Below are 20,584 nucleotides of genomic sequence, written 5' to 3'. Positions count from 1 at the left end.
TGAGTGGTGACCTGAAAATAAAGAGCAGCCATTGTCACAGTCTGCTCCTGTAAGGGGACAGGTGACATGTGCTGTTGTCAGTTTCCCAGTCTCCTCTGTGTCCCATTAGCTCCCCACAGGAACTTCATCCTCCAAGTCTGGTGTTCCAGCATGGGGTCCAGTCCGGCTCCCTTTCTCTTCCTCTCTCCCACCCTGCCTCTCTGTAGGTGTTTCATGCTGGCCCCTCTCCCCAACCTGTATGTTCAGTTCTGCTCTCCACCATAGAGGTGGGGGAAAGGAAGTGGTGTTAACAATCACAGGGACAAGGGAACAAAAAGTGATTCAAAATCGATGGTGAGGAGTGTGTAAGAGGCCTGGTAGGACTTGATCACGGGTAATGTAACCAAGGGGAAATACTGGAATTCAAATGAAGACTGAGCATGATCATGGGACAAGAGGAAAGTAAATGGAAATAGAGGAAAGAACTAGGAGGCAAAGGGCATTTATAGAGTCTAAATACAGGCATGTACATATATAAATATAATCATTTATGACAATGGGGAAATAGATCTATGTGCATATACTTATAGGTATAGTATTAAGGTAGCAGATGGACATTGGGCCTATACTCAAGTACTCCCTCAATGTAAGAACATTTTGTTCCATTAAATTTGCATTCCACGATGCTCACCTTCCCGACACAATTGCTGAAGCCAAAGCGGGTCCACAAGCAAATGTGATGAAGAAAGCTGATGGTGTCCAGCCATCAAAAGATACAGCATCTGGGGTCTTAAAGGCTTGAAGGTAAACAAGCGGCCATCTAGCTCAGTAGCATCAAAGCCCACATGGAAGAAGAGCACCAGCTGGTGTGAGTACAAGGTGCCAAGGGGGTCAGGTATCAGGCATCAAAGAACAAAATATCACATCAATGTGTACTCACATTCCCGATACAATCACTGAACCAATAGGTGCATAAGAAAATGTGATGAAGAAAGCTTATGGTGTCCAGCTATCAAACGATACAGCATCTGAAATGTTAAAGGCTTGAAGGTAAACAAGAGGCTATCTAGCTCAGAAGCAACAAAGCCCACATGGAAGATGCACACCAGCCTGTGTGATCAATAGGTGTCAGAGGGATCAGGTATCAGGCATCAAGGACCAAAAAAACGTATCATTGTAAATAAGTGGGAATGCAGATTGGTGACCCAAAGCCCATCGGTGGGCAACTGGACTTCCCCTTACAGAAGGGTCGCAGAGAGGAGGAGATGAGCCAGTCAGTGTGCAGTGTAGCAACGATGAAACATACAACTTTCCTCTAGTTTTTAAATGCTTCTTCCCCCCTCCCCCCATCATGATCCCAATTCTACCTTGCAAATCTGGCTAGACAGGAGGATGTATACTGGTACAGATAGGAACTTGAAACACAGGGAATCCAGGACAGATGATCCCTTCAGGACCAGTGGAGAGAGTGGTGATAATGGGAGGTTGGAGGGAAGGTGGGGTAGAAAGGAGGAACTGATTACAAGGATCTACATGTAACCTCCTCTCTGGGGGACAGACAACAGAGAAGTGGGTGAAGGGAGATATCAGAAAGTGTAAGATAGGACAACATAATAATAATTTATAAATTATCAAAAGTTCATGAGGGAGGGGGGAGTGGAGAGGGACCAAGTAGAAAGCAAATGTTTAGATAATGATGATGGCAACAAATGTACAAATGTGCTTGACATAATGGACGTATGTATGGATTGTGATAAGAGTTGTACGATGCCCCAATAAAATGATTTTTTTTAAAAAAGAGTGGCCAGTGGACAGATGACCCAAAGGCAAATTTTATTTCCAAAATACAGCTTTATATATTCAATGAGGCAAGGGTACCTAGCCTGCATAGTGTAACAATCACATCATTTTAAAATGGCTCTGAGCTCAAATAATTCCTGGGGACTCATCAAATGCAGCTGTGTTCTCAGTTTACCCTTTGCATCTCGGAACTTGGGAAAACATCCTAAGGACACAGTGTCACCAAACACCGCAGAGAGTCACCAATACACTTGAGTTAGCCGACATCATGTAAAGCGTAACAGTACTGAAATTTGAGAGATATTTCAGTCACCGGACCTAGGAATATAGTGAATAAATCTTTAAACCATCTTCTTGATAAATATCGTAATAGGTTTTGTTAGGCTATGTCTAATTGATCATTTAAGGAAAATATTTATAACCCTAAAACTAATAAAAATAATTACTGAATTGCTATCATCTGCTAATCACTTTGGTACGTGTGTAGGGCTCTTTATTATCTTATTCTCCCTGTTCAGGACGCAAAATTATTATCCTCTTGCAAAAGATAAAGGGCATGGCTCAGCAACACTGGATACATTTCTCAGATCACTAGGTGTCAAGGTCATGGATGTCTCAATTTGAAGATGTCAGACTTATGCTCTGCCGTGCTAGGCTTTGAGATCACCCACTGGTTAGGCCCAATGTTATTACATTAAAAACAGTTCCAATGGTATAATGTCAATGACACACTTGCATTGATGCTTTGAATTATTTTTTTAAAAACAGCAATAGAACGTTTATGCAAAGACCACTACAGCTTAAAAGGAGATAGAATAAAATAGTTACAAATTATTACAAAAAGAAGTATGGACTTGATATCATGAGCTCTGAGCTTTCTAGGAGATGAAATAAAACCTCAGTAAATCACTCCTAAGCCTTCCTGTTTTGAGTGCTATGACATCTTACTGTTTTCTGCAAGATAAGCAGGTTGCAAAATGGGCTCCTTTATACCAAAATGAGTTAATTTGCACAAATATACCCACTCCTCCCTGATCAACACAAGTAGTTTCCAAAGACCAGTCATTCCGTAAACCTTGGTTATGGGCCAATAGAAGCTGACACCCTTAGTCACAAAACAGAGAAGGACACCCGTACAGAAATGCCGAACTGGATCCTTTGACCATGGCCAAAGCCCCAGAACTGTGGAGACGTGACCTTAACCTGCACAGGGAACGCCATTCTCTCCTTGGACCACATGTCCTGTTATTAAGGCACAAAGAGATAGTCGGTTTTCTTAATTACTGACTTAGATTTAAGTGAACAATCACCAGGTATCTCATAAGCAAGGAGAAGATGTAGTAGCTTATGACATTTAAAAAATACATCTCCCTAGGATGAAGTCTAGATATCTTCCTCAGCCAAACTTGGTATGAAATAATTAAACCACAGATTAAATAGAAAAAGATAGCTGAATCTAAAGTGATTTATTCCACTATACATTTAAAATGGAAAAGAATGCACTTACATTTAATAATTTATGAATAGGCTTTTAAGTAAGTTTAATCATCTTAAACCTCTAATTTCAGTAGCATGACTAATATTACTACTGATGATTATTAATAATTTTTTAGAATCTTCACATGATAGGAAATAAGAAAACACACTTAACTTTATATATTATGACATTTAGTTGACAAGGATAGCAATTTCTTTAACCTAATATGATATTAGAGTCACTCAAAGTTACGTTTTTCAAAGTCACACAATTTCTTAATATCTGAACCAAGTACCATGCTGCCCTCTAGTGGATTTTATATAAACAGCATGGAGAATAAATACCTTAAGATGCACCAAGAAAATAAATTTAAAGTCTAAAAAAAAATTATGCCACCCTAAAATACTGTTTGCTTCATACAGTATGCTATGTTTATAATAAATCTTACAGACTCCTTATACAGAGCTGCATTAAATAATCTTAATGTGAAACTAACAAATACACTTTACTGTATTTTGAACTCCGGAATCCCTGTTGCTGCCCCACAAATCTGAAATGGAGATTTCCATCCTGAAATATCTGAGTTTGCTATTGTACGATGATTACCAGAGGTCAAATCACTGAAAATTGACAAACCGTCCAAATCATAAGTTTTTGCCATAATCAATACCACCATGTAGCAAGAGGTAAGAAGTATAACTAGAACTGTGTTGACATTGAGTTCATTCCTGTAAAGAATTACAGTATCGGAAACCTTGTTTATGCCTCTCCTCTCCCCTCCCCTCCCCTCCCCTCTCCTCTCCTCTCTCTGAAACTCTGTTCTCTCTCCCTCTCAGCTTTTTTTTTTTGTTATCAACAATTTTAAAAATCATTTTATTGGGGCTCATACAATTCTTTTTTATCAGTTTATTGAGGCTCATACAACTCATCACAATCCACATATACATCAACTGTGTGAAGCATACTTATACATTTGTTGCCCTCATCATTCTCAAAACTTTCGCTTTCCACTTGAGCTCCTGGAATCAGCTTCTCATTTTCCTCGCCCCCCTCCCTGCCCGCATCCCCCTCCCTCATGAACCTTTGATAATTTATAAATTATTATTTTTATCATATCTTACACTGCCCGGCGTCTCCCTTCACCCACTTTTCTGTTGCCCATTCCCCAGGGAGGAGGTTATATATAGATCCTTGTAATTGATTCTCCCTTTCTAGCCCCCTTCCCTGGCGGTATCGCCACTCTCACCACTGGTCCTGAGGGGTTCATCTGTCCTGAATTCCCTGTGTTTCCAGTTCCCATCTGCACTGCTGTACATCCTCTTGTCTAACCAGGTTTGCAAGGTAGAATTGCGATCATGATGGTGGGAGGAAGCGCTTAAGAACTAGAGGAAGTTTGTGAATTTCATTAATGCTATACTGCACCCTGAGTGACTCATCTCCTCCCCACTACCCCTCTGCAAGGGATGTCCAGTTGTCTACAGATGGGCATTGGGTCCCCATAACATGCTCCCCTCATTCACTATGATAAGATTCCACCCCCCTCCCGCCTTTGTTGCTTGATACCTGGTCCCCTCGACCCTTCGTGATCACACAAGCTGGTGTTCTTCTTCCATGTGGGCTTTGTTGCTTCTGGGCTAGATGGTAACTTGTTTACTTTCAAGCCTTTAAGACCCCAGATGCTATCTCTCCATAGCTGGGCACCATCATCCTTCATCACCACACTTGCTTATGCACACATTCGTCTTCAGCGTTTATATGGGGAAGGTGATCACACAATGATGGTTTCTGTTGTTTGGACCTGATCCTTTCATCACTTTGTGATCACACAGGCTTGTGTGCTTCTTCCCTGTGGGCTTTGTTGCTTCTGAAATAGATGGCTGCTTGCTCACCTTTAAGCCTTTAAGACCCCAGACGCTATATCTTTTGATAGCCAGCCACCATCAGCTTTCTTCATCACATTTGCTTATGCACACATTTGTCTTCAGCGATCATGTCGGGAAGGTATATATCCTGGAATAACCGTTTAGCTGAGAAAAGTGCTCTTGTATTAAGGTAATGTGCATGAGGAGGCCCAATGTCCACCTGCTACCCTACTACTAAACCTATAAATATATGCACATAGATATATCTCCCCCATAATCATAAATATATTTACACATGTACATGTCTATATTTAGGCCTCTATGTATGCCCTTTGCTTCCTACTCCTTTCCTCTATTTCCTTACACTTTCCTCCTGTCCCACTACATGTTCAGCCTTCATTCTGGTTTCAGTTACATTGTCCTTGGTCACTCCCTACCAGTCCTCCCATCCCCTCCCTGCCACTGGTTTTGAACCACTCGTTCCCTGTCCCTGGATTGGCCAGCACCTCCTCCCTCTCTACTTTTTAAAGATTTATAGCCTCAAAACAATAAATAGGCTCTCTAAGAGTCTACAGAGATTAGATGGCAGTGAGTTTGGTTTTGGTTTGGCTGTGGAAATAGTTGGAGAAATACAAGGATTTATACTCTAGTAAAGAGTTATATCTACATTGGATATCCCCCTACAGACTGGTCACAAGGAAGAGGGTGCAGTATATCATGGAGGAAACATACAACTTTCCTCTATTTCTTTAATGCTTTTCCCCCCAACTATCATGATCCCAATTTTCCCTTACAAATCCAGCTATACAAAAGCATGTACACAGGTGCAGATCAGAGCTGGAAACACAGGGAATCCAGGAGAGATCAACCCCTCAGGACCAATAATGAGAGTGGCAATACCAGGAGGGGAAGGGGAAGGTGGGGAGAAAGGGAGGAAGGATCACAATGATCTACATAAACCCCTCCCTAGGGGAAGGACAAAAGAAAAGTGATGAAGGGAGACATCAGTCAGTGTAAGACCTGAAAAAATAATCGCTACTTATAAATTCTCAAGGGTTTGTGAGGGAGGGAGGGAAAAAATGAGGAGCAGATGCCAAGGGCTCAAGTAGAAAGAAAATATTTTGAAAATGATGATGGCAATAAATGTACACCTGTGCTTTACGCAATGGATGGATGTATGGATTGTGATAAGGCCTCTATAAGCCTCCAATAAAATGATTTTTTTAAAGAGTTACATCTAGGAAACTTATGGGGACAGTTCTAGGCTGTCCTTCTGGGTCACTATGAGTAGGCATCAACTCAATGGCAGGCAGTCTGGTTTGGTTTTACTTGTGAAAATGCAGCTTTGCACAGTGAAGTCAAGAAGACCAGTATACCCCTAAAGCAGGAGCCTTGTACTAACAGCTCAGCCTCGGTCAACAGCAGCAGTTCTGGGTTTAGAACCTCACAGGCCATCTGATTCTTGTCCTATGTACTTTCTATTACTGCTTCATGAATGAAGTGTTTCTTTCAGAAACAATGACATCTTACTGTCATCCAGATTGAAAATACTTCCAGTTCTCTGACATGTAATAGCCAAGAGAAAAGAAATCATCACCTGCTATTTTAGCCTGTCTCCAAGGATTATCTACTTGTGGAAGAATTGAACATTAATTATTTTATATTGTTAGGAATCAAGTCCAAGAGAAGCTACAGAGCCCATCAATGAGAAGCCGATATGTTGCTGCCAAAAATGCCACCTGTCACATGAACGTTCAAATTGGTTCTGTTTTCAGAAGGGAATTACTTGGAACTTACTATACGGTAAGAGAAATGCCCAGGAAGCCACTCAACGGAAATGAATATGCAAGTTAGCGTCTCCATAGCTGTGAAATTAAATCAAGGGAATTTTGAAGCAAATAAGAACAAAAGGTATTGACCTATTTTACCTTCAACCAAATCTAGTTTTAAGTCATGGCTCCATGATATATAAACCTAAACTCAGTCTTGAATCGTTTACTTGGATTTGGGCTTCCACACATGCCGTGAGTGCAAGCTCAAGTAATGCTGTATGAATAGCTCCCAGCACATGGAATTGCTCCAGCCTCTGTCTCTTCAAGTCGTTCTGTTCCATAGGACCCTCCTCCTGTGGCTGCGCTTTGATTCTGTTTCTCCGCAATCCCTCGGAGCAAGCTGCCATTCCTCCCCACACGGCTTTGAATCATTTTCTCTGTTTAGATGATGATTTCTTGCTCCTTGAGCAAGCACAGAGTCAGGATGCGGGCGTTTCCTGAGCAGCTCCTGGAAAACAGGCTGCCCAACATACATCACTTCTCCAGTGGACTTGCTGCAACACCGTGTCTGCGAGCCCCTCAACTTTGGGCAGTGGTGGAGAAGTCTCTATTTAGGGATATCTGTCATCATTCCAGTTCCCTTCTTACGAGCTGTGTGTGGCCACACAAATCATTTTAAGAGGCGCTCAGCTGTCTTGCTGGTGTAGTGGTAGGTCAGTGGTAGTGGACTCACTTCCATGTCAGAGACCAGTGTTCCATTACTGGTCAGTTCACTTTCTGTCTGTCTCTAGAGATTTGCATGTTGCTTTGATACCGAACAAGTTTCAGGGGAGCTTCTAGACCAGCGGTTCTCAACCTGTGGGTCGCAACCCCTTTGCGCATCGAATGACCCTTTCAGGGGAGTCAGCTGATTCATAACAGTAGCAAAATGACAGTTATGAAGTAGCAACAAAAATAATGTTATGGCTGGGGATCACCACAACATGAGGAACTGTAAGGAAGGGCCGTGGCATTACGAAGGTTGAGAATCACTGTGTTCTAGACTAATTAAAAATGATTGGAAGGAAGTCATGGGCACCCTCTTCTGAAAACCAACCAATGATAATTGTCTGGATCACAAAGGTGTACTTCCCCACCCATCTTGGCCATGGCCCGGGATGGGACAGCTGTCCATTCTGCTCTGCATAGAGTTGCCAGGGGCCGAAACTAATTCTACAGCAACTGATATCAAGAAACTCTCCCACTTTTCCAGGATATTTTCTGAAACATAGTCTAATGTATACTTGACCCTTTCAGGGCCTTAAAGGGGTTGACCCCCACCCTCCTAGCCACCCCCACACACATAATGCAAAATTCATGTATAACTTTTGACTCTCCAAAAAGTGTACAACTATCCTATTATTGACATTACTGATAGGATAAAGTCAAAATGTATTTTAGATGTTTTACAAAAAATCTCAGGGAAAATGTCCATTATCATCTATCTGCATTCTTTCATGAGCTTCTTTCAAGACCCTAATATTTATCATACATTACAACCACATAAAAGCTGCATTTTTAAAATGTAATAATTTGTTATGGTACAAAAAGCACAATATTTACTTGTTTGTTTGTTTATGGTGTAGCATAGAGATGGCTTTAGAACTTTCTTTTCCTTTTCCAAGTGGCCTTTAGGGTGGGTTCCTTTATCGAGGAATGGTGAGCGACCGTAGCTGCTGACATCTGTCCACAGATCATCAAGCAAGGACATGGAATCTTGCTTCGGGGACCCCCACACCTTCACTAGTGTTACTTCCGAGGGGGTCAGATGGTGTTACTCAAGGCTTACAGCCTTGCACTGAATCTGATGAAAAGTATATGTGAGCCACAAGGGGCCTTTGTTTAACTGCGGTATGCCCTTTACTAGAGGGGTGAGCTGCTCACAGGGAGATTGGCGCCCCATGGCATCTGAAAACTCCCATGCGTGAGTGGGTCTGCACACTTCAAACCCTTGTGTTCAAGGTCAACTCTAGTTGATGATAAGAGTGTGCACTATCTGGGGAAGAGAGCCCTGATTAGAGCTGCATTGCAGATAAACCGCTCTGGAAAGGGCTCTGACAGTGCAGCGGCTTGCAAGTTGGGAACCCCCAGGCACTCAAGGGAGAAAGTTGAGGCTTTTTTGCTCCAGTAAAGAGTTATCACCTTTGGAAACAAATGGGGGTCATTCTGCTCTGTTCTGTAGAGCCAGTCTGAGGCAGAATCAACTCACTGGCAGGATATTCGAGAGCTTGTGTTCTCTGGAACTGAGAAGCACAAAATACAGGTAAAAACACAGTGCGGGGGGAAAAAGTTGTTTCTTAGTGTAAAGATAGCCTGTCTTTCAAGAGATTTAAATTGTGTTTGTTTTAAATGATATTTGGGTTTAGGGGGTGTCGGGCGCGGGGGAAGAAGTCTGAAGGGACAAGGTCAAGGCTGTAGAGTAAGGCTTTCCAAGGAGATTATCAAGGAACTCGCCTTGGTACCCTGGAATCAGTAGCAGGTGCATTGTCACGGTGAAAAACAAATTCCTCGGCATAGCTAGCTGAACCCTTTTTCACCAAGGCAGTTTCAATTTTCTTAAGATTGCTTCCCCCTAATAAGCCCACAGTCATGTTCTGTGTCCTTTGGGGAATTTTTAAAAGATTACTCTTATGGGATGGGATCCCAGAAAACAGTCGCTATAGCCCAGTGGTTCTCAACCTCCCAATTACCATGACCCTTTCATACAGTTCCTCACGTTGTGGTGACCCCCCAACCATAAAATTATTTTCGTTGCTACTTCAGCACTGTGAATTTGCTACTGTTATGAATCAGGCGACTCCTGTGAAAGGGTCCTTTGACTCCCAAAGGGGTCTCAACCTACAGGTTGAGAACCGCTGCTCTAACCTCCTGGGCTAACCTTTAGTGTTACATGTTTGACTGCTAATCACAACAGTTTGAAACCACCAGCAGCTCCACAGGAGAAGGAAAAGGCTTTTCACTCTCGTGAGGAGTTACATCCTTGGAACCCAACAGAGGCCATTCTCCCCGTCCTATGCGGTGGCAGAGTCAGAATAGACTGGAGAGCAGCGGATTTTGGTTTGGGTTTTAAGAGATCCACTCTGAAGTGACTACTTAGATTGGGCCTCTTTCTTGAAGGTCATGGGACCAAGGCAAGGGCAGTATCGAAAGAACTTGTCAGCAGCCAATCACTGATCAAAATTTATTTGATCACAGAGGTAGGTTTAAACATGTTTTGTTTCTAATAGAGCCATACGTGTATGACCTGGAATCTTAGTAGCAAGACTTTTTACTTTTCTTTAATGCATTCTAGTACGTCAGCACCCCTGCAGCAGAAAAATCATAGCATATCTACAGGACTGAGTGGAGCTGCTCCTGTGGGCTCCTGATCCTGGGAATATGCATAGAAATAGGAAGTTTCTTCTGCTCGTGGGGAGTGGCTGTATTTCCAAACTCCACACCTCGGGGGTCTCCCCAGTGCATAGCTCACATCTCACCCGGGAGGGTCCCCACAAGCCAGAGTTGACTCAGTGGCAGTTCGTTCTTTTGGATTGTTTCTAACCAAAAAGTGAAACATCAACTTTGCTTTGCTTTGCACTTGATCCGTAGTGAACATCGAAAAGCCCATTGAAATAACACACATCCGTGTCAGGGTGTTTTATGTCAAAATTATGAATGTACCAATTTCATTCACGAACTCCCCTGAAGCCTCTCTGTTTCCCCTTGTGACATATGTGTTTATCTAAAACCAGGTGTTTTCACTTGGTCAACTCGATCATTAAAGTGAGCTCTAAGAACAGTGGATCCAACCTCTCTCTGGCCCCTGCTCCTGTACACTCCCTGCCTCAGTGATCTGTAAATAATGGACCAGTCAAGCACTGAGGCACAAAGGCAGACAGATCAATAACCCTCCTGCCCATGCTTACGGTGTGGAGAGAAGCCTGCTTCTCTTCATTTCCTACCACACAGGATCTCATACATGGATCAATTCACAGTTTGCAGCCCCCTGATTTAATTCAGCAGGCATAATCAGCAACAATTGCTGAAGTCTTTGATTAAACTTTTAAATTGCCTCTTAATACGATGTAAATGGGGAAAGGGTATTGATTAACGAATTCTAAAATGGTAACCTGTTTAAAGGAGAAAAGAAAATGCTTAGAGATGGTGGGCTTGCATGGCATGATGAAGAGTGGGAACAAGGCAAAAAGGATATTCAGCAAAAATGGAAGAGCAAACAGTGAAAATACCTACTGGACATCACGTCTCCGTACTTGCAAAACTTAGGAACATTGTCGACTGGTGTGCTTTGTTTTGTCCTAAATAAAATAGGTAAGTGGCAAAAACATAATTTATAAAGCCCTACAAATGACTCCATTTGTACTCTAGAAAAATTATTTGTTTTTCCTACTATAATCAGCTCTGAATTTCACAGAGTAGTTAGTTGCACATCTCACTTTCAGATAATATTCTCTACAATAGGCTTACAGTAATTACAGTCAGAAATGTTGTCTTTGCATAAAGAATTAATTAATTCCCTTGACACATTCTTTAAATGGTATACAGCATATTCAATGTAACAGGATCTATTAAAGGCACTAAAGACACAGCAATAAACAAAATTCTCCATCTTTATGGAGAAGAATATACTTTGACGAATACTGATAGAAGTGGAAATTGGAATTTGGGGCTCTCATTTTAGGAACAAATAATGCCAAGAAATTCCTACCAGGATGTTGACACGTGAACAAATACCTAAAGGTAGTGAGTAAGTGAGTCATCTGATTGAAGAAACTTGTTGCAAATTGATGCAGTGATTATAAGTTAAACTCTAAGGTTCAACATTGTTTCGATTATTGTATTAGAAAAATAAATTGCAGAATGCTTTAGCAGGTGAAAGGGAAATGAGCAAAAAGAGGTATGAGAGATGTCAGAAAATGAAATTAGTAGAACTTTGAAGGCCACGGCAAGAACATCGCTTTCATTCTTACTGACCAACCCCTTGAGGACTGGGGGCGAGAGAGAGTATAAATTGACTTGTGTTTTGATAAGAACAGCCCCAGGGTTGAGACTAGATTGTTGGGGGAGTAACTAGGCTGAGGTAGGATGGAGCAGGGTAAGATGGAATGGATTGAGAGGGGATGGGATGAGAAGAGAAGATAAAGGTAGAGAAAGATGTAAGGCAATAAAAATAAATAAAAGTGAATAGAATGAATGACAGTTTTGGAGGTGGTAGAAGGAGCAGACTTTAAGGGTAAAACGCGGTTGGTTTCATTACCATATATGTTATACATGTATGTGAATGATCTTATTTTAATTAATAATTATTGGTGATTGGATGGGAAATTTGGAAACAAAAAAAAGGATTACTTACTGGAAAACAGGATGTTGGTGATAGAAACAAAGCTGGAGATCTCAGGATATAATTCTTTAACACCAAGAACTCATTCACTACAAACCATTACAAGTGCCTTTCCAACTAGACAAATGGCTATGTAGATCTTGCCAGATGAAATACAAAGGACCAAATCTAAGACATCTGTGGAAATATAGATGAGAAAGCTCAATATCAGTAGTTAGAAAAAGGCCAGGGGCCAATTGCAGAACAGAGCATCAATAATCACATATAAGTTGAAGTTGCACCTAAAAAATTAAAAGAGGTACATAAGACTCAAAATATGACCTTGTGTTTATTTCAAGAACAGACCGGACACAATAAACACTAATGGCTGAAACCAGAAGAATGCCACAGAAATCATCAAACATGAAAGCAAAAGGTCACTTAAAAGATGAGAAATACAGGAAAGACCAGCGTTAATGTCAGAAGAGAGGCTGAAATTTGCTCTTGAATACCAGGTGGCTGAGAGAATGGAAGAAATGATGCATTAAAACTCTGACCAGAAAACCCCAAAGGTCAGCTCAAGAAGACAAAGCCATGCATTGTAATGAAATGTGTACCGAGCTGGAGTTCAAAAACCAAAAGGGAGAATCTCGTTCAATATTACTCAAACTGAAAGAACTGAGGAAAAAAATTCAAGCCTCGAGCTGGAATATCGCAAGATTCTATGAGCAAAATATAAAATGACATGTGAATGTCAAAGGACTATTGAAGAAATATAGTCATTGCACAAATAATAGTAATAAGAATAATTGGTCAGCAGTCCACCAGACGGCCTATACTCCAGAACTTGTTTTGCTGAAGAGAAAAAGTCAAAGTTGCACTGAAGTCACTGGCTAAAAGGAAGACTGCAGGAACGGATGGAAAACCGATCGAAATGTTTCAACACAGGGATGCTAACTCACGTGTGCCAAGAAATTTGAAAGGCAGCTGCCTGGCCAACCAACTAGAGGAGATCCATATTTGATGGTGATTAAATAATATCATTAGTAACACACAAAAGTCAAATGGTCTTCAAGATAAAACACTGTGCCACGGACAGGGATGTGGTAGAAGCTGAAGCCAGATTCAGTAGAGGTTATGGAATGGGGAATTTCACTTCTGATATAAAGAGAAATCTTGGATGACAACAAAGAACACTAGTAAAATATTTATCTTCATTTTTATAGACTATGCACGGGTATTCATCTGTGCGGATCATAGCATATTATGGATAATATTGTAAAGATTGTTAATAGAGAAACATTTTGGGGTGTTAAAACAGAAAGATTACTATGTGGACTAACTCGAATGGCAAGTACCAATGGACAGTAAGTAAGGAAGACTAGAGCAGAATTGATACTTTGTACTCTGGTGTTTTGGAACCTGGTGATGTAGTGGTTACACGGTGGACTGATCTCCACAGGGTTAGCGGTTCATCCTCCAGCAGTTTTCCTCCACGGGGGAAAGACTGGGCTTTCTACTCCTCTAAACAATCACTGTCTCGAAGCACAGGGGAGTCGCTGTGAGTCAGTAATGAACACCATGGTACTGGCGATGAACACTGATGATAGTAGGGATCTATGAAAATGAACAAATCTGCGTGGAAGTGGCACAACCAGATGTTGCTTAAGCAGCCTGATGGTGAGACTTTATCGCATGTGCTTTGGACATGTGATCAGGAGGGATGAATCTCTGCCGAAGGACACCGTGTTTGGTAAAAGAGGGTCAGCGAATCAAGGAAGGCCCTCGCTGAGATGAATTGACACAGAGGCTGCGACAAGAGGCTCAACAAGGAAGTGTTGTGACGATAATGCAGAATTGGGCCGCGTCTTCTCATATTGTCAATAGGGTTACTGTGCATTGAAAGGGACTTCGCACTTAATAACAACTGCAGGATTCCCAGAGCTGTGTTCAGGAAAGCCTTCAATGCATAAGTAAATATGCAAATCATCAATGTCTAGAGAAAATTTAAATTATGACATTCAAAGAAAATCACCAAACCAATGCAAGAGAATAAAAAAGAAAAAGAAAAATCCATAGGGCTAAGATCGGTGGCCCTCCACCTTTCAGAAATCAAGGATATTTAGAGAAGCCAGGAAACAAGAAAGAAAAGATGTGGCCAGGAAGGTAGAGCAAAGACAGATTAGAGTCTGTGATTAGAATGATCATCTTTCAGTGAAAATGGTGAAGACACAGACCGCGGTTGGACCCATGTAGTCACTGGTGAGTCTCCACAAGTTCAAATCCTCACAACTGGACTAGTAGGTAACATCACAATAAACGGAGAAAAGATAGAAGTGGTCCCGAGTTTCATCTTACTTCTTTCTACAAACAGGGATCATATAAGCAACCGTTGAGATCCAATGATGCATTGCATTGTGTAAATCATACGACTTTTTTAAAGTATTGAAAAATAAAGTTGTTTCTTTGAGGACTAAGGTTGACCTGTCTAAAGCCGTGATATTTCCAATCATTGTATGAATGTGAAAATTTAGCCTTGAGTAAGAAATACCAAAGAAAAATCAATACATAGGAAATATGGTAATAGAGAAAAATATTGACGGTGCTACAGACCTCTACAAGGACAAAAAACAGGTATGTTTGGGAAGAAGTATAACCAGAGGGTTCTTCAGTGACCTGGATAACCAGTCTTGGTCTCGAGAATTTCAGACATATGATCAGGAGAGACCTGTCCTGGGATAAACATTATACTTGGTAAAGGAGATGTGCAGTGAAAAAGAGGATGGCCTTTGATGGAAAGGATGGACTCAGTAGCTGCAACAATAGGCTCAAACACAAGAACAAGTATGAGGAGGGTGCACAGCCGGGGAGTAGGGGAAGATGTTTGTTAGTTTGTTTTGCACACAGTCAATACTGACTTGAACACATAAAACAACAACAAAAATTCATATGTTGTGCCAAAATATAGTACCTAATATGTTAGTGTTTAAAATATAAGTACTTAAAAATAAATACTGTTTCATTGAAAGATAAAGACATTTATCCTTGCCTTTGATTTTAGTATATCCAAAAGTCACTAAGTGTATATTTAAAATTATTCATATTGAGTCTTTCCTATTAAAAATTCAAGAAAATGTTCCTTGTATAAAGTATTAAAGGCATTTAAAATTTTAAGAAAATATCAACGATTTCAAATTTTTCAATAAAAATTCTATTAACTTATGAAAATATCACTTGATAGGTTTAGATCTTGGCTATATAAATATTTTTAAGGTGGTTTAAGTTGCTCCCCTTTCAAAAATTAGAATACCTCTAAAGTTCATCTAATGATTAACATACTAGATGTTTATGAAATGTCTTATGAGCTGAGCTAAGCATATTTTATTTTAAAAATTTTAGCTTTATATAAATGAATTTACACAACAAAAGCTCAAAAAATTCCCTTTCTGATGGAATAAACAAAGGGTTAGAATTCCTAAATTAACTTTTGGCTATAGGAAATAACTTGATATAGTCAACAATCATTTTTTTATCCTTCTAAAATTTCCTTAATACCATACTCAATAGCATGAAGACTCTGTAATTTCAAAAAAGCAATTCCATCAGACTATGAGGTAGAATACTGAACAGACAATCTCTGGGTTCTTTGTGAGCAGGAAAGAGATTGCGAGCAAAAGTGAGATTCTATATACAAAAACCAGAACATTAAAAACAACTGCTATTACTTTATTTAAGCCACACTAGAAGCAGCTTAGAGGTCATATTAAAATAAGATGGGTAATTTTAAAACTTGATATAGATCCCATTTCTTATTTTTTTAAATATGGAACCCTTCACAAATTTGTGTGTCATCCTTGTGCAGGGACCATGCTAATCTTCTCTGTATCGTTCCAATTTTAGTCTATGTGCTGTCGAAGTGAGCACTAGATCCCATTGCTTGTGTGTGGAAAGATTAAAGAAACACATTTCACCTTCTTGTTCTGCTAAGTGCACTAAAAACCTCCAGGAAAACACATGACATGACTATCAGAGGATGCTAGAAAGTGAGGGGCAGGGATGGAAAAGGCAGATTGGATAGCCACTTCAGGCCTCAGGGAATACATACACCTTTCAATCACCCCACCTGCACTAGTACGAGCAGAGATAGCACTTCTTCGCAGACGCAGCAGGGGAAGAAACTCTGGCGAAGACCTGTGCCTGTACTAAGCAAATGACAGCAAAGGGTAATACGTCTCCCTCAAGCACAGTGTGAAGGGAAGACGGTGAAAAACAGTATTGCTGGAAAAGGGATTCTTTGACCTGTATATGAACTTCTGGGATGACATTACAGGTGGTCCAGAATAACAAAATGAACAGTATATAGAAAGATGAAAAAATATAGAAACAGAATAAAAAATTAGAACCCACATGACTAAAGCCAGCAGACATTTGGAAAAGTGCACAAACAATTATAACAAGAGAGGTTGGTTTTCTGAGTAAATGGATTTTGATATCCAACAATTGTTATTGTGTGGATGCGAGCTCATACTGACCCAGTCCCGGGTTACTGAGGCAGCACACCATTCCAGGAGCAGGTCGCGGCAGCATTGTCCCACAGAATGGCTAGAGGATGCAATGGTTAGTCCCACACTTCTCTGACAGCACAACCAAGGCCATTTAGTTATCAATCCAAACTCTCACCGCCACCGAGTAGATAATGCACAAAGTGACCCTATGGGGTGGGGCAGAAGTGTCCCGGTGAGTTTCCAAGACTATAACTCTTTGGGGAGCAGAAAGCCCCCTCTTTCTCCTGAGAAGTGACTGGTAATTTTGAACTGCTGATCGTCTTGTTAGCAGCCCATCCTGTGACCACTATGCCAACAGGGCTCCTGGATATGAACAGGGGAAAATTCAATCTAAACTTCACACTCAGAAATTAACTCAAAATGGATACTTGTAGTGTAACACATACCACTACAAAATGGAAGACATCGGCAAAATACAAGTTTCTAGTTAATGCTGGAATACAAATAGAAACATTTCAATCCACTGAGGAAGCACTGAAATGCTCACTCATCTTGAGCAAGACATGCGGAAGACAGCGACCTGGCCTACTGAGTAGAAGAAAGCCATAGCTGTGCCCAGACCCCAGAAAGGTGATCTGACAGAGGAGGAGAAATTCTCTAAAATCAGCCGAAGCCCAGACAAGTACAATGTTGCTGATGATAATTCAAAAATGTTTGTAGCAGTTCAACCACAGGGCACTTACAGACATTCACACCCGGGTCAGAAGAGCACATGGCATGAGGGGTGTCATTGCTCACATCAGAGAATGGCTTACATCAGACAATGTCAGAAGGATGTTGTGGCAGTTGGTTTTTATGTCAATTTCCACGTACCGATAATTGTAGAGGTGGAGACCAACTTGTCCATCCGGTCACAGCCCGATGATGCATCTTTAGGGAGGCGGCTTTTTAAGAAGACAGGCAGTAAGAACTTCGGTCCTCTCTCTGGCCTTTCACCTTCCTCCCTGCTTGAACTCTGGGTCTGCCTCCAGGGGTGGCCCCACATGGGCCACTGACGCTGAGAACCAACCTCCCGGCTATTGGCTAACGTCATCCTCCAACTGACCTTGGGTCCACACAACTCAGTCCCCATGGCCCCATGATCTCCCTGCATCCTGCTTCATCATTCTGCATCATCAGCCAAGAGCTATGGGAGTCTGACAAGGACTCCAGCTAACATGAGACCCATGGGCATGAGATGAACTGGGGTACGATGCCATCTTGATATAAAATTTGTTCACGTTAAGTTCTTTCTTATACATACATATGCATACCTATATGAGTGTCACTGATTTTGTTTCCCTAGACTACCACCACAAGGAGGCACAGATATTTATTTGTACTTTATTGAATTTGCATGGGCATTTGACTCTGTGGATCATGCAAACTCTAGATAAAATTTAGAAGAATGTGAATTCCAGAACCCATAACTGCTCATGTGGAACACATGGACCAAGAGGCAGTCATTCAGAAAGGACGAGGAAATACTGCATAGATTAAAATCCAGAAAAATATGTATCAGGATTGTAGCCATTCACCATACATATTACATATGCATACTGAGCAAAGTATCTTAAAAGGTAGACAATATAAAGAAGAAGGTGGCGTTAGGGTTGGGGAAAGACTTACTAACAACCTTTGATTCGCAGATGACCCTACCTCAAAAGAGAAGGTAATGTGAGCCACTAAGAAAGAAGATCAAAGAATACATTCTTCAATATGAATAACAAGTCAGTGTAAATGAAAACAAGAAGACTCACAACTAGACCAATAAACCAATAAACGAAGGATATATGAAGAAAAGATTGAAGTTGTCAGGGATTTTGTTTTACTTGGATCCAGTTAATGCTGATGGAAACATTGGGTGAGACATTGAATGTCGTATTGCAATGGGCAGATCTGCTGCCAAGACCTCCTTAAAGTGCTGAAGAGTAGAGACGTCACTTGTGCTCAGGTTCACTTTAGTGATGCAAGACGTGATATATTCTATTACCTCATAGGCATGTGAAAACTGGGCCACGAGGAAGGAAGACCACCACAGAATAGATGCTTTGGAATTACAGTATGGGACGAATACCAGAAGTAGCTAGGGCTGACAGAAGACTAAATACATGTGTCTAGGAAGAAGTACAACCAGACGACTTCTTAGGAGCAGTGACTGGTGGGTTCAAACTGCAGCCCTTGCGAGTTGAAACGCACTGCATAACCACTATGCCACCAGGGCTCCTGATACGACTGCATCTGTTGTTAAAATAAAGTGCACTAACATTAACACCACCATATGTTGGTCAGTGTGCCATACGGTGATGGCTTGTATGTTCCTGTGATGCTGGAAGATATACTACTACTGTTTCATATGCCAGCAGGGTCACCTGGTGAACAGGTGTCAGGGGAGCTTCCAGAATTTAAAAAAAAGGACTAGAGAAAAGATCTTACCCACACATGTGAGATTAGCCACTGAAAACACTATGAGTAACAGCGAAACCTTGTCTGGCATACTGCAGGAAACCAAGTCCTTCAGGTTCAGGAGCACTCAAGTTAGCGTTGATTTTCATAATGATCATGGAGCAAAGCTTTCTAGACCTTCATCTGCTCCTGGGACATGATTCAACACGCAAAGACACAGCTGCAAACATCCATTATAACCATTATAATTAGGATGTGGAGGGTATGAAGTATGGATAAAGGAAATTTGGAAGTTATTAGATAAAACATCAGGATGGAGTATGGCATCATGCGACCTCCATGCGTGGTAAGATGCAGGGTCAGGGAAAAGAGGAAGAATCTCAGTGGATGGATAATAGTGATTGCAATCGTGGGTTCAATATGACAACAATTGTGAGGCTGGTGGGGGGCCTCTTCTGCCGTGGGCAGGTCCACTGTGAGCGAGAAGGGACTACATGGCACCTGGCAGAACAACAACAATAGAAAGGGTGGATGAAGAGGCGGAGTCATTATCTTCGTTACAACAGTTTTATTGAGAAGATACAATAGCGCAATCACTCTGGAGACTTATCCAGAAGTTTCTAATAAAGTTTAACATATAAGCCAGCAATTAAAGTCCCAAGTATTTATCTTAGAGAACTCAAAACCTTTGTCCACCCAAAAACCTTTACATCAGTTTTCCTAGCAGCTATATTTGTAAACGATAAAAGCCCCTCAATTGGGGAATGAAGGGACAAACGATGGCCATGCAGTGACATGTAACTCAGTAGGTGGATTAGATGACTTATGTAACCCTTTATTATTATTTAGTTAGTATATATTATTGATTGAAACCTGTAACAACCTGGATGAGTTTCAAGTCATTATGCTGCCTCAAAGCCTCCATCTGCAAAAAGTCATATATACACTATAGAATTATATTGATACAACAATCTCAAAATTTTAAAAAATTACAATAAAAAAGAGAGGATCTGTAGCTATTGGGGCAGGGAGCAGAGATCATGGAAAGATTAATAACGTCTCTGTGGGATCAAACAATTCTGTTTCCTTAGTGTGTAGTGGCAGTACTATAAATTATAGAGAAATATTTTTTAATATAAACATTGGAACAATCTAAATAAGCATATTGTTTGTTTATGGTTTTGATAACAATGCCAAATCCTATTTTGATGCGTTACTTTGATTTTGATAAGATTTTATTAGTGGGAAAAGCTGGGTGAAGAGTACATGAGAACTCTGCAGTACACAATTTCTTACGACTTCTCAATAAAAAGCTTGAACACATATAGAATAATTTTTTTTAATTTGATACATTTGTAGGAAACTGGAGGCCTCAAATTTTCATCTAA

At 40.9% G+C, this 20,584-nt stretch overlaps 1 non-coding gene across 1 annotated transcript; it reads right to left on the bottom strand.

Annotated features, from left to right (window-relative positions):
- Nucleotides 1-16,063: 16,063 nt before the first annotated feature.
- On the bottom strand, nucleotides 16,064-16,170 carry LOC142447463 (U6 spliceosomal RNA). Its single transcript, XR_012784164.1, has one exon. It is a non-coding gene; the product is annotated as a U6 spliceosomal RNA (small nuclear RNA).
- Nucleotides 16,171-20,584: the final 4,414 nt, after the last annotated feature.

This window comes from Tenrec ecaudatus, chromosome 4 (genome assembly GCF_050624435.1).
Source record: "Tenrec ecaudatus isolate mTenEca1 chromosome 4, mTenEca1.hap1, whole genome shotgun sequence".
NCBI classification, from domain to species: domain Eukaryota; kingdom Metazoa; phylum Chordata; class Mammalia; order Afrosoricida; family Tenrecidae; genus Tenrec; species Tenrec ecaudatus.
Note: the sequence above shows the minus strand (reverse complement) of the source record. Positions and strands in the feature narration are given on the sequence as shown.